The following is a 14,664-nucleotide window of genomic DNA, read 5'->3' as shown; positions in this document are numbered from 1 at the left end:
TCATTAATGGGTTTGTCCACTGCTCTGACAGCTTTGGAATGTACCATAAAAGGAATTTCGTATTGCTAGTTGAAAGCGTCTGTGAAATTGATTCAAGCTTCTTAATACATATAGTTACCCGTATTCAGTAAGGTGCTAACCCTGGTAACATTAACTCCCTTGTCTTTTCCTTAACATTTTCCAAGGATCCAAAACTGAGGAGTCACTCTTTTCCCTAGTGTGGTCAAAAAGTCTGTGATTTCAGCCACAGGAATTCCTTTCTTGGTCTAGCTCCCTTTGACCTCCCTAAACTCAGAAACACATTTCAAACATGCTGACCACCAGGCGCTCCTTGGAAACTCTATGGGGCAGTTCTACTCTGTCCTATAGGGTCGCTATGAGTCGGAATCGACTCGATGGCAGTGGGTTTGGTTTTTCTTTTGGACCATGAGACTTGTTTAACCCCATTTCATCTGTTGAGTTCTATCTCTGCCTCTTACGGCTTCCCAAAACACCTGTTTCCTGTACATTATAGGAATCCACAATATAATAGGACAGTAGAGTCCTTAGCTGTAGAAAGTAATTTTATTGTAAAGATACCTTCCGTCAGATTCCAATCTTACTGGCATTGCTGGTAAGCATATTCACTTAGAGAAACCAAGGAGATCCTAATTCGGAATCTGGAAATACTGCGGCATCTGCCAGTTTGAAAGATGACCTGGATGGTGAGCTTCTAACAGTGTGTTCTAATCTCCTTTGCGTCTATGACACAGCTGTGAACGTACCAGGGCACATATGGGCCTATTTCACTTCCCCACCCTGCCCATCATCCTCCAGCCTGGCCAACTTTTGTATACGCCTATTTTCTATCCTTAACGCATACCAGGGGGAATGATGGAATAGCAACTGCAAGAGGAAACTGAAGAAAAAGCTTTTTCTTATAGGGTTACTATGAGTCGGAATCGACTCGACTCTAACAGGTTTGGCTTTCTTTTATTTTATTGTATTTTGTTTGTTTGTTTGTTTTATTTAACTGCTTCTATAGCCATGGCATTTTATTGTGGTTGCTTGTTTTGTAAGTTGTTGTAGTTGCTTCTCTCTTAAACCATAAATTCTGCCACTGTTTATCTAACATGGTGCTTGTTACAAAGCAGGTACTCAGTAATAATTTGTTAAATGAATGAATCCTCTCTCTCAACAACCACCACCACCACAGGTGGAATTACTTGCCCAAAGTCACAGAGCTAGGAGGTGTGGAGAGCAAGGTTTGATTCAGTCTCTTACAGGCTAAACTTCCTGTTCTGAGCCACCATTCTACAGTGACTGTCATTAGCACAGCCGCGTTTGCTCAGTGGAAGTGCTTTTGTTCAGGTCTTCTGATAGCAAGGTAATATATTTATAGAAGAAAGATGTTCCTTCCTTCTATAAATTGCATGTCGTACAAAGACCCTGTGAAGGAGAGCTGACAGACTGCATCTTTAGTCTGAGGCTTAAATATGCCTTTTTCCTAAGAGAAAAGAGTGAAACATTGTGGAGAAGGTCAGCAGCATTCTGCTGAGGGTCCTGAGGACTAGATTCCGACATTACCAAGGGCAGTCAGGGCACTCTGACCTGGCCCCAAAACACACTGGAGGAGGCAGGAACCAAGACCTGGGAAGCTCCACCTTTTAAAAACGGGATGGAGCAAGCCAGAGCCTTGGAAGATAGCTGAACAGATACAAGTCTTATTCTAAGTTCAATCCAACTCCTGGAAATCAAATCCTATATTTCTTAAGACTGACAATGATCCCGCACTTCTTGAGGACAATTCATGCAGAAATAAGGTGTTGTAGCATCCAGCCTTTATTATTCAATGGTTCAACTTTGATGAAAGAAAAGTTCTGAAAAATCAGGTCTCCTTTGTTCGAGAAAAATTAGGGTTCATTTCAGAAACTGTACTTTGTTAAAGGCACAGTGTGAAATCTGAGCATATCATGAATCATTCAATAAAATTGTTTTCCCCTTTCCAGAAGGTAGAACTACAGTCTGCAGTTCTTACTTTTTCTGATAACACAGAGAAATTATTTGTACCACATACTTCAGTTCTTGAATATATGCAGCTTAAATATTTCATTTATACTAATCTTTAATTGCCCTGTCTTTGTTGGTCTGGCTTTCTTTAGCTCTTTGTGGGAGAAAAGAGGCACAAATTTCTTCTGCTGTGAAATATACGAATACTCACATTAAGCTGAATAATTAGCCTGTAATAAGCCTTGTCAGTTCAAGTTTTATACAAATTACTTACCAAAAAAATATGTTTTATTTTAGAGATTTTTAGGTTTAGGAATTACAGACAAGGGCTTTTTAACCTGTAATACTACGCTATGAAAGGAGCTTTATTTGTTTACCCTGTTTTGTTGGTGTTTGTTTGTTTATATTGAAATAGAAGTTATATTTTCAAATGAAGTAAATTACAATCCTTGGTTTAAGGATGTACACACGCAGAGAGACATGTACAGATTGCAAATAGATATTAAAGTAATTTTCTCATCTAAAAACCTTAAAAAGAGTAGATGCATTCACAAAATTGAATCAGATATTTCTTTTAAGGATGTTGATGCTATTAGCAGGATAATAACCTATTGTATCCACGTATTGCTTTATACTTTGTCCAGTACTTCCTGGTGGCACAGTGGTTACGTGCTCAGCTGCTAACCAAAAAGGTCAGCAGGTCAAATTCACCAGCCGCTCCTTGGAAACCCTAGGGGCAGTTCTCCTCTAGCCTATAGGGTCACTAAGAGTCAGAATCACCTCGACGGCAACAGGTTTGGTTTGATTTTGGTATCACATTGATATTCACACCAATTTTGTGAGGTAAAGAAGGCAGGAATTATTTATTACCTTTAAAAAAAAAAAAAAGCACATCAATTTTTATCTGGCTACCAAAGTAATACAGATTTCTTGCACGTAACGTGGAAGTAACAGAAAAGAGAAAATTCGGTTTTTTTTCCTTCCCATTTTACTGAGAAAGAAATTTAAGGGTCAGAGACGTTCGATGACCGGCCCTGGGTCAATGAGCGAGAAACAGGCAGAGCTGGAAGTGAATCTGCTGACTCCGAGGCTCTTTCATTCTTTCAGCAATACCTAGTCACCAGCTTGGTGTCAGCCACCCTGGGAAGCATATCCACCACACCGCCTCTCAGAGAAGAAACTGAAGAAAAGACACAGAATTTCAAAAACCAAAAATCCATGGGGATTTAGATCTAAGGAAAGTAATAGGAAAATACTATTAACAGAATGAGCTATTTTAATTTCAAGGGGAGTGTGTATTCTGCTAATTAAGGCAGAATCTTCCTTCTCAGATCTCTGTTTAAACTACTTGATGGGTTCCTTTAACCCAGCAATCACTTTAATGCTAGCTGGGGCCTTGATGCTAATGGGGAGTGGAGCTGCCTCAGACCAGTCAGTCCCATAAATGGCCACGCTCGCTTTGTAAGATTGAACGTTCCTTAGGATGTGTAGCTACTAGACTCTATGGATGGTTGGGGTAGGAAGGGGTGGATATAGACCAGTTCAGTGAACTACTGCAGATACTTTTGAAATCTTAGTCTTGCCTCTGATACTGTGATGAAATGGCTGTCATTAAACTGTTCTTGATGATTTTTGGAAAACTGGTTTTTAGTGAATTGACCTAGAGACATTTAGTCCAAGGGCCAACGTTATAATGAAAAAACCAAACGAAACCCATTGTTGTTGAGTTGATTCCAGCTCATAGAGATCCTACAGGACAGAGTAGGCCTGCCCCATAGGGTTTCCTAGGCTGTAATCTTTACAGGAGCAGATCACCAGGTCTTCTCTCCAGCAGAGCGGCTGGTGGGTTTGAACCATTGATCTTGCAGTTAGCAGCTGAGTGCTTAACCATTGTACTACCAGGGCTCCTTCCTGTAAAGACTACAGCCTAGAAAACCTTATGGGGCAGTCCTACTCTGTCACATGGGTTGCTATAAGTTGAAAACTGACTCAACGGCACACAACGGTGTTTGCTAACATTAGGAAGAACATAAACTATCCAGGAGAATGAAGCTTAAAAGTAGTTAAATAAAAATGATTACTTTTCCTACCACTCAAAAGCAGTTCAAATCCGCCAGGAGCTCCTTGGAAACTCTATGGGGCAGCTCTATTCTGCCCTATAGGGTCACTATGAGTCAGAATTGACTTGATGGCACTGGGACCACTCAAAAATTATATTCTTTAAATTTTCATTTCTTATTTTTAGATTCCATAGATAAGTTGTTAGTATTTATGTTTTGGGGCTGTTAGAGAGAATTTAAATCTTCACATTCTTAGGAAATATACTTGTGATATGGATGATAGTGAAGAACCCCCTTTTTGTCTGACATGTGCAGTTCTTAAAGGAATTGTCAAGCACCAAGTACACCTGTGACAACTGATGAATTTGCACATGGTGGAAAATGAATCAGAGATCTTCCTTACAAAGCATCTGTTTTTAAACCTCAGTGTAATGCTGCTTTATGTCTTAACTTCTATAAAGGAACCATAAACCAGATTAGCTTTTTTTTTTTTTTGCATCAATTTTTTAAAATCTTTATGACCATGTCAGAAAATGGGAGGTACAAACTTTCCCCTGTATGTCTGCATGATTTAAAATATCAGCCTAAAGATCAAGATGCAGTTCTAACCTGAAAAACAATGAATAAGGAGATACAGTGGGGGTACTTGACATGAAATGCATGATCTGAGGAAGCCAGTGAAAAATAAATGTGCTACTTCCATTCCCTAGTGTTTACATAAGGAGAGAGAAGGGGAAATAGTAGACATATTGGAGCTGCCAACTCTAGAGCCAGAGCAGACTCATCGTGGAGCATGGTCACTGTTACACAGTGGTGTCCAGTAGATCGCAGGATGAATGAGTGAATGACCACACTACACCACACCTTAATCATCTAATTGCTTTTTTCCTTGATTATCTCTTCCCTACCTCTAAACCTTGATTGAAGTTTTCCTAACCACAGCCAAAAACCATAGCATTCTAAAGAATGGGTTAAATAGAATAGAGGAACCCTATTTACTTTCAAAAAAATAAAGGATAGAAACTCTTGTTAAATGCTAAGAAGTTCATGATACCAGTCCAGTCAGTTGACACAGGTTTCCATTACAGAAAAACATGACGGCCAAAGTCCACAAGTGCTATCCTAATTTATTGGATTACTTCCTTAGAAAGCAAGCTTTTTGATCTGCTCTGTCAAAGAAGAACAAATGTGTAGACTTCAATGCTTAATAAAGTTGAAAGCTTCTCCCTGGGGTAACTGAAATTTTTATCAAAGGGGAGATAGACCTGGTTACAGCTGCAACAAAGAAGTGCCATATAAAGCCAAGTGGGAGGCAGTTAGACATCACTGGTGGTACAGCACCATTGAACGTGGCCGTATTAATTGGAATCTCTTGCACAGGACATTCCACAACATGCTGGGCAGGTGACCCTGAAAGTTTCAAGTCTCTCTGGTGTATAAAAAGGGTTCAGATGTAAAAATAATCATACCAATGGCGGATTCTCTGTCCTTGAGTGCTCATTGCTACCCTGGGATCTGGGTGGCAGGCAAATTTCTTTTTTAAATAATGCCCTTTGAGTGGGTTCCCATATATGCATCTACTTTTACAACCATTTGAAAACTTGTCTCCTGATAATTTCACACAGAGCTTTCAGGATTCAAAAGAATGAAAGTAATGAAACACAGCAACTTTTACGGTTTTACTTTTGTGCTTTGGGAAAATCCCGATTAAAAGATACGAGGCAGTTCAGATTGGAACTTCTTCATTGCCCCCAAATGAATAGCTTTTCCTCTAATAGAAAAATCACAGAAGTTGAAAGCACAGAACATGTCTCGGGTACATTCAGGACACAATCCTTAGGCACTCATGATTGAAATCCTTGTATCATTAGATTTTTCCTGTTTTCAGGTTTTGTGTAGAGAGCAATCAATGTGTTTGTCTTTTAGGCAGACGCCCTTCCTGGGCTTCATCATGGTCTCTCTATCCTACTCTTTAACCTGAATATTAAAAGAAATCCCCACAAGATAAATAATGTCAATGAATAATAACCTTTAAAATGTCAGAAATATTGTCAAGATATAACAAGTAGTAAGAATTATCCCTTGCGCAGATTCCCAAATTTTGCCCAGTTTTATAGATAACTTGTCTAAAATGCAAATCCTTGCTACAGGTTGAAGCTCTTTAAAAGTATTACACTTCCAGCCAACTTTCATTTACTCTAAACCGGAAGCTCCAAATTCCTGTCTATTCATCCAAGTCACACACCACATGCTAAAAAGAGGCTGAGCTTGTATTTCATCCAAGTTCTATTTCTCCCCCAGGAATCAGCACATAATGCCAGCTGGGTTTTCAGTTAACAAATTTATCCTAAACACTGAAAGTCAAAACACAGAAATCAACACACTTACAAACATCTCACCTTAAACTAATTAAGGAAAACAAAATAAACACCCTTTTTTTCCTTCTGTAGCCATAACCAGTATCCCTTTTCTATGTGCCTTTCTACCAGCAGGTGACATTTTAGTGGTTTCTACTGTTCACACGATGGTTCCTCCCCAAAAATGTGGGCATCATTATTGCTGAGGGGAGCGGGGAGGGCACTTACAACCTGAGCTGGTTAGATGTGGAGGAGTCTCTATCAATAACCTACATCTTCCGCAAGGGTAAATATCAATGAATATAATGTTTAAGCAGAAGCAACAATATCTCCTGAGTCACACTACACTGGGCAAGGTGGAGCTGATAAAAGACAAACAACAAGGAAACAGTATGACAGTCCACCGTGGGCCTTGCTTTTCCTTGAGCAGCGTCTTACGTATAGTGAGAGCCAGAACCAACATGTAATGGAGATTATGGGACAAGCATGGTGAATCCTGCCAAATCCTCTCCTTACAGTGAATAACTGGTTATCACTAGTTTCATTAATGGTTATAGTAATAATCCAATAAGTTTGTTATTAAGAAAAATGTTATCAGGACATGAAATGAACCATCTTCCTACCAAGTCACTGTATTGCCCGTGATACTTTCTCCCACAGCTCTCTGCTAAAGTGGATGTACCCATAATATTCTGTGAGAGCTGTGAGCAAGCCCTATTTGGTAAGTGTTCTCACCATAAAACACAATAGAAAGCAGTAATGGGAAAATGCCTTTTCAAGATTCCCTAGCCCCATAAATTTGCATCACTCAGCATTACGCAATTTATCAGGACACGTATTGGGTAATCAAGTAGAGAATTTTCATTCCCAGGTGTCTCGGTTATCTAGTGCTGTTAAAATAGAAATTCCACAAGTAGATGGCTTTAACAAACAGAAATTTATTCTCTCACAGGAGGCTCCAAGTCTGAATTCAGGGTGACGGCTCTAGAGGAAGACTTTCTTTCTCTGTCCTTTCAACATCTGTGGGCCCAGGGTTCTTGGAGATCCAATGTGTCTTGGCATAAATCTTCCCCTGGGTCTAGGAGGTTCTCAGCACAGGGACCTTGGGTCTAAAGGACACACTCCTCTCTCTGTTCTTTCTTGGTGGTAGGAAGTCCTCCCCTTTCTTCTCGCTTCTCTCTCCTTTTATCTTTTATGAGATAAAAGGTGATGCAGACCACACCCTAAATCCCCCCTTACATCAGATCAAGGTTGTAACCTGAGTAAAGGTATTGCATCCCACCATAATCCTCATTAACAAGACCTAATCCTGCCTAATTTGCATAATGGACCACTCACTCCCACTTGGGACCATAAGCACAGGCATAGAGGCCAGGATTTACAACACTTCTAAAATGGGGGCTAATCAGATCACAAAATGGAGGGCAACCACACAACACTGGGAATCATGGCCTAGCCAAGTTGGCACATATTTTGGGGGGAACACAATTTAATCCATGACACCAAGCCAGGGGGTAATGGTGTTCAACCAACTTGGTTATTGTTGTATTATTTTTCTTAGTGACTGGTAGACTGTGGTTATTTTACCCAGCCACAAAACCTACCAGGAAGACTTGAGGAATGCTTACTAGCCCACTTAACTAAAAGTATATCGCCGGCAATATAACATAACAGCTTTGGAATTGTACAAACCTAATTTAAATTCAGACTACAATACATAGGAATTCTGTGATTTAAATTGGGTTACATAAGTTCCCTAAGCCTCAATTTCTTCAGTTTTAAAATCAAATGATAATGCCATCGGTAAATTGTTGTAAGGGTTAATGTGATAATATATTTTAAATTCTTAGCACAGTGTCAAACACACAGTAATCACGGGGATCAAAGGTACCTATCAGGGTCACCACTGACTTTATGTTTTGTTATGGATTGAATTGTGTCCCCCCAAAATACGTACTTTAAATCATAACCCCTGTACCTATGGTTATGATCCCTTTTGGAAATGGCCATCTTTGTTACGTTAATGAGGCAGTATAAGTATGGGAGTGTCTTAAATCAATCTCTTTTGAGATATAAAAGAACAGATTAAGCTAACAAGAAAGCAAGCAGAGATGGGGAAGACAGGTGCCTTGACATGTGAAGATCAGCAAGGAGCCAAGGAATAGAAGCTGAAAAGAGACAGTACCTTTCCCTAGAACCGAGAGAGACAGAAAACCTTCCCCTAGAGCTTCAGCCCTGAATTTGAACTTCTAGCTACTTAAACTGTGAGAAAATAAATTTGTTTGTTAAAGCTACCCACTTGTTGTATTTCTGTTATAGCAGCACTAGATAACTTGGACAGGAATACTCTGCAATCACTTAAATTGCTTTTCAAAGAACTTTCAATAATAAGGTAAAAAAAAAAAAAAGGATGCAGAATTGCAATGTATATAATTCCATAAAAATAGATTTTTAAAAATCATGGCATAAACTAATAACAAAATATTTATCTCTGAATACTAGAATTACAGGTGATTTTCAATTTTTTCTTAACACATTTTTCTTAACACTGAGCATTTTTATTACTATAAGCAGAAAAAGAATTATTTTAAAAACACTTTTGGAAAAACTCAGTTGCTTAGGATAGAAGCCCTATTCTTTAGTAGGTCATTAGCCCTATTCTTTAGTAGGTCAGTTGACACACAGCACAGAGAAAGAATGGGGCACTGAGCAGGATAAGGCCATGGGCGGGAAGATGTCTGGAGTTCCTGAACTGAATTTTTGGACTGGTTTTAAATAGTGTAGATTACAGAGCAGAGGATGGCCAAGGCTGTAACCTTGGTAGGGCAAGTGGGCAGTTAAATAAAGAGTATAAGGAATTTCCGCTTCTGGTCAATATGGAGTAATAGTAATCAGATTTACATTTCCCCTCCACCCCCCCCCCTGCCCGAAATAACCAAAACCCAGGCAAAATATGTCAAATAATGGTTTCAAGATACTGGGCATCAGGCAAGGAGGATAGTGATCTCTGAGAGACAGAAAACAAAGTGAGCTTTACCATCACCCAGCTTACTGCCTATGAGAGAGTCTTCCAGTTGTGGCTCAGGAGAGGAATGACCCTGTTCTCCCTGATTTGAAGAGTTGGAGCTGGGATTTTGAGGGACCAAATCAGGTAGAGAATGGAGAGGAGAAAGTTGAACAAAGATAGAACTCCAGAGATTTGCGGAGGGTCCCCTAGAGTATTCGGCTGAGTACTGATCAGTAGGATCAGCATGTAAGGAAACTACACAAGGCCGAGGAAGGAACCATCCAAAAGATTAGTGTATAATCTGAGGCCTCATACAGGACCAATTTCCTGTTCCTGTTCTGTGTTCCTCTTCCCACCAGATAGATTGGGAAAACTTCATAATTCACACAATATAAGCCAGAGTACTAAGAAAGGTTTTGCCTCAAAAGTGAGGCAAATAGTCCTAGAATAAATACCACTCTGGGACTACCCATCAAAATTTGATCCAAAATGATCAAACTGTTTATATGTAACTTATCCCAGAACAAAGTTCAAGAACATTTAAAGGAATAGAAAAATACCCATTTTACCCAGCAAGGTAAAATTACAATGTCTGGCATCCACTCAAAAATTGCCAAACATACTGAGAAGCAGAGAAATAATGGTCTATACTGAGAAGAAAAATTAATGAGTAGAAACTGATCTAGTAATAATGCAGATAACAGAATTAGTAGACAATGATATTAAAGCTTGTATTCCAAACATTATGACTACATTCGAGGAAAGATTGAACACATAGAGATGTGGAAGATACGAAAAAAGACTCAAATGAAACTTCTCAAGATGAAAACTGCAATATCTGAAATGAAGAACACAATGGGTGGAATTAACTACAGAAAGACATTGCAAAAGAAAAGATTAGTGAATGAAATAACCTAGAAGTAGAAACTATCCAAAATTAAAAATGCAGATGGAAAAAGATACTTAGAAAAAGAGCACCTTTAAGCTGTGGAACAGCTTCAAGCAGACTAATATAAGTGTAACCTGTGTCTCTGAAGGAGGGGAGAACTAAGAAGACAGAAAAAATATTAGATGCAATAATGGCTGAAATCTCTCCAAATTTGATAAATGCTATAAACCCATAGACCCAATAATCCCAACAAACCTCAAGCACAAGAAACATGAAGAAAACTATAACAAGGAACATCTTAGACAAACTGCTTAAAATCATTGATAAAGAGGAAATCTTAAAAGCAGCCAGAGGAAAAAAGACATGTTATGTACAGAGGAACAAAGACAAGAAAGATTACAGGTTTCTCATTGGAAACAATATAAGCCAGAAGACAGTGGAGCAATATCATTAAAATATTGAAACGAATAAACCTTTAACCTAGAATTCTCTGTTAAGCAAAATATGTCAAAAATTAAGGCAAAATAAAAAAATTTCAGATATGCAATGGCTGAAAGAATTTATCACCAACAGACCTGCACTGTAAAAAAATGTTAAAGGAAGTCCTTCAGTCAGAAGGAAAATTATATCAAATGGAAATCTGGATCCACACAAAGAAATGAAGAGCACCAGAAATGGTAACTATATGAGTGGCTATAAAGATATTTTCTCTTATTATTTTAATCTCTTCAAAAGATAATTGACTGTTTAAAGCAAAAAAAAAAAAAAAAAATACATTTTGGGGTTTATAACTTACGGAGAAAGAAAATGTGTGACAACAGTAGTACAAAGGCTGGGAAGAAACAAATGGAAGCGCACTGTTGCAAGGTCCTTATGCTACATAAGAAGTGGTTTAGTATCCCTTGAAGACAGACTGTGATAAGTTGAAATCCTAAAGCAACCACTAAAACTGTCATCAAAGAATTATAGCTAATAAGCCAACAAAAGAGATGGAATATAAAAATATTTAATTAATCCAACATAAGGCAGAAAAAAAAGGGTCAGTGAACAAAGAACAGTTGGCACAAATAGAAAATAAATAGCTCATTGGTAGATTTAAACCCAAACGTTTGAATATTCACATTTAATGTAAATGATCTAAACATCCCTATTAAAAGTCAGATTAAATAAAAAAGCAAGACTTGACAATATCCTACTTATGAGAAGCCCACTTTAAAAACAAAGACACAAATAGGTTAAATGTAAAATAGTGGAAAAACATCCACCATGCTAACACTAATCAAAAGAAAGCTGTAGAGGGCATATTAATATCAAAGTAGATTTCAAAGAAAAGAATGTTTTCAGGGATAAAGAGGGTAATTTTATAATGATAAAGGGGTCAATTTATCAAGAGGACATAGTAATCCTAAACATTCATCCACCTAATAACAGAGCTTTAACATACATATGGCAAAAATTGATAGAACTGCAAGAATAAATAAGCAAAACAACCTTTAGAGTCAGAGATTTCAATTCTACTCTCTCTGTAACTGATATAACAATTAGACAGAAAATCAGTAAGAGTGCAGGATACTTGAACAACACTTCCAACCAACTAGATCTGATTGACATTTATAGAACACTCCACCCAACAAAAACAGAATACACATTCTCTTCAATGTACCTGGAACATTAACCAAGACAGACCATATATCCTGGGTCATAAAAGAAAACTTAAAAATTTTTAAAGAATTGAGATCATACAGAGTTATGTTCTCTGAATATAACAGAATTATATCAGATATGAATAATAGATATCTGGAAAATCTCCCAAAATTTGGGAACTAAAAAACACAATTCTAAATAGCCAGTGAACCAAAGAAGAAATCAATAGGGAATTTAGAAATTATTTGGAACTGAAATAGCATAAACATAACATTTCAACATTTGTGGAATACACCTTAAGCAGTATTTAGAGTGGAATTTATGTCACTAAATATCTGTATTAGAAAACAATAGAGGTTTCAGATCAATGGCCTAAGTTACCATTTTAAGAAACTAAAAAAAAAAAAAAAAATCAAATGAAACCCAAAGTAAGCAGAATAAAGGAAATAATAAGATCAGAGCAGAAATCAAAGGAATAGACCAGAGAATCGGGAAATAAACCCTTAGGTTTACTGTCAATTGATTTTTGACAAGGATGCCAAGACCATTCGATGGGCAAAAACAGCCTCTTCAACAAATGGTCCTGGGACAACTGAGTATCTACATGTAAAGAATAAAGGTGAAACCCTACCTCACACCACACATAAAAATTAACTGAAAATATATCATAGGCCTAAATGTAAGAACTAAAACCATAAAAGTATTAGAGGAAAACATAGGAATAAATCTTTGTAACCTTGGGTTAGACAATTGTTTCTTAGCTATAAGACCAAAAGCACAAACAACGAAAGATTAAATAGATAAATTGAAATTTATTAAAATTAAAAACTTTTGTACATCAAAGAATGCTATCAAGAAAATAAAAAGATATCCCACTCTATGTGAGAAAATAGTTGAAAATCTATATATTTAATAAGGGATTTATACCTAGAATGTGTAAAGAACTCTTACAACTCAATAATAAATAGATAAATATCCCAATTTAAAAATGGGCAAATGATCTGAATAAGACATTTTTCCAAAGAAGACATACAAATGGCCAAGACACATGAAAACATGCTTAACGTCATTAAAAAAAAAAAACGTCATTAGCTATTAGAAAAATGCAAATCAAAATCACACTATCACTTCAAACCCACTGAGACTGCTACAATGAAAAAGACAGACAAACCAATGTTTGTTAGGATGTGGAAAAAATGAAACTTTCATACATTGCTGGTAAGTATGTAAAATAGTGTGGCTTTGGAAAATAGTCTGGCAGTTCCTTAAACATTAAACATATCATATGACCCAGCAATTCCACTCCTGGGCATAAACCCAAGTCAAATGAAAACATACATCCACACACAACCTCATAAACAAATGTCCATAGCAACATTATTCACAATAGCCAAGAAGTAGAAACAACCCAAATGTTCATTAACTGATGAATATGTGAATAAAACAGTATATTCATATGATAGAATATTCTTCAGCAAGAAGAAGGCATGAAATTGTGACACATGATACAACATGGGTAAACCAAGAAACCATTATGCTAAGTAAAAGGATCCAGTTACAGAAGACCAGCTATTGTATAATTCCTATGATATGAAATGTCCAGAATAGGCAAATCCATAGGGACAGACAGTGGTTGCCAGGAACTTGGTGGCAGGAGGGTAGAAGGTAGGGAGAAAGGGAAGTGACTGTTAATGGACATGGGATTTCTTTTTGGGATGATGAAAATGTCCTAAATTGACAGTGATAATAGTTGTACAACTCTGTGAATATACCAAAAATCACTGAATTGTATACTTTAAATGGGTGAACTGAATGATACATGACTTATATGTCAATAAAGCTTTTTAAAATATGTATATATATGCCTTAGCCATTCCAGGTCTAGGAATACATCCTACAGAAATACTAGCATAAAAATACATTTTTTACGATAAAGATTGTAAATACTTAAATATCCATCCAAAGGAAAAAGATAATTATTCATATTTCAATCATGTAACGGAGTATTCTACCACTATTTGAAATAATAAGATTCATCATATATGCAAAGCATTAATCAGGATTCTTTAAGCTACAAGCACCAGGAAAAATACACCCAAATTAATGAGGGGGGAGGGATAAGGAAATGTATTATTTCACATAACTGGAAACTTCCAGGGTTGAATAGATTTTAGGCACAGAAGTATCCAGGGAGTTAATGATATCATCATGAACTTGAGTCTCTGACACCCTATCTTGGCTCTGTTTCCTTGTTTTATTTATTATTTTTTAGGCAAGTTCTCCCCAACATTATGGTAAACATGACCACCATAAGCTCTTTCCTGACAGCTCAAGTCAAAGTTCCTGGGAGAGGTCTGGTTGGTCTGACTATTTAGGAGCCTGTGACAGTAGTCCAAGCAAAAGCAGACTTGAATGGTAATGGTGGATGTATGCCTATTTATTTAGGAGACAGAGTTTACTGTGACAAATCAGGGTTAACTCCCAGGTTTCTGGGTCGAGACAGTTTGGATGGAGATAGAAACCCCAGGTGGAGGAACCATTCGGCTATGCAACATGGGGAACTCAACTTGGAACATGATGAGTTTGAGTTATGTATCGATAAGGTTACTTTGGACCATAAATAACAGAAATCCCCAACTCAAACTCACTTAGATGATAAATTTGTTTCTCATATAACAGGAAGTCCAGGTACGGGGTTTCAGGGTTGGGTGAGTCAGT

This window comes from Elephas maximus, chromosome 1, assembly GCF_024166365.1.
Source record: "Elephas maximus indicus isolate mEleMax1 chromosome 1, mEleMax1 primary haplotype, whole genome shotgun sequence".
Lineage (NCBI taxonomy): Eukaryota > Metazoa > Chordata > Mammalia > Proboscidea > Elephantidae > Elephas > Elephas maximus.
Note: the sequence above shows the minus strand (reverse complement) of the source record.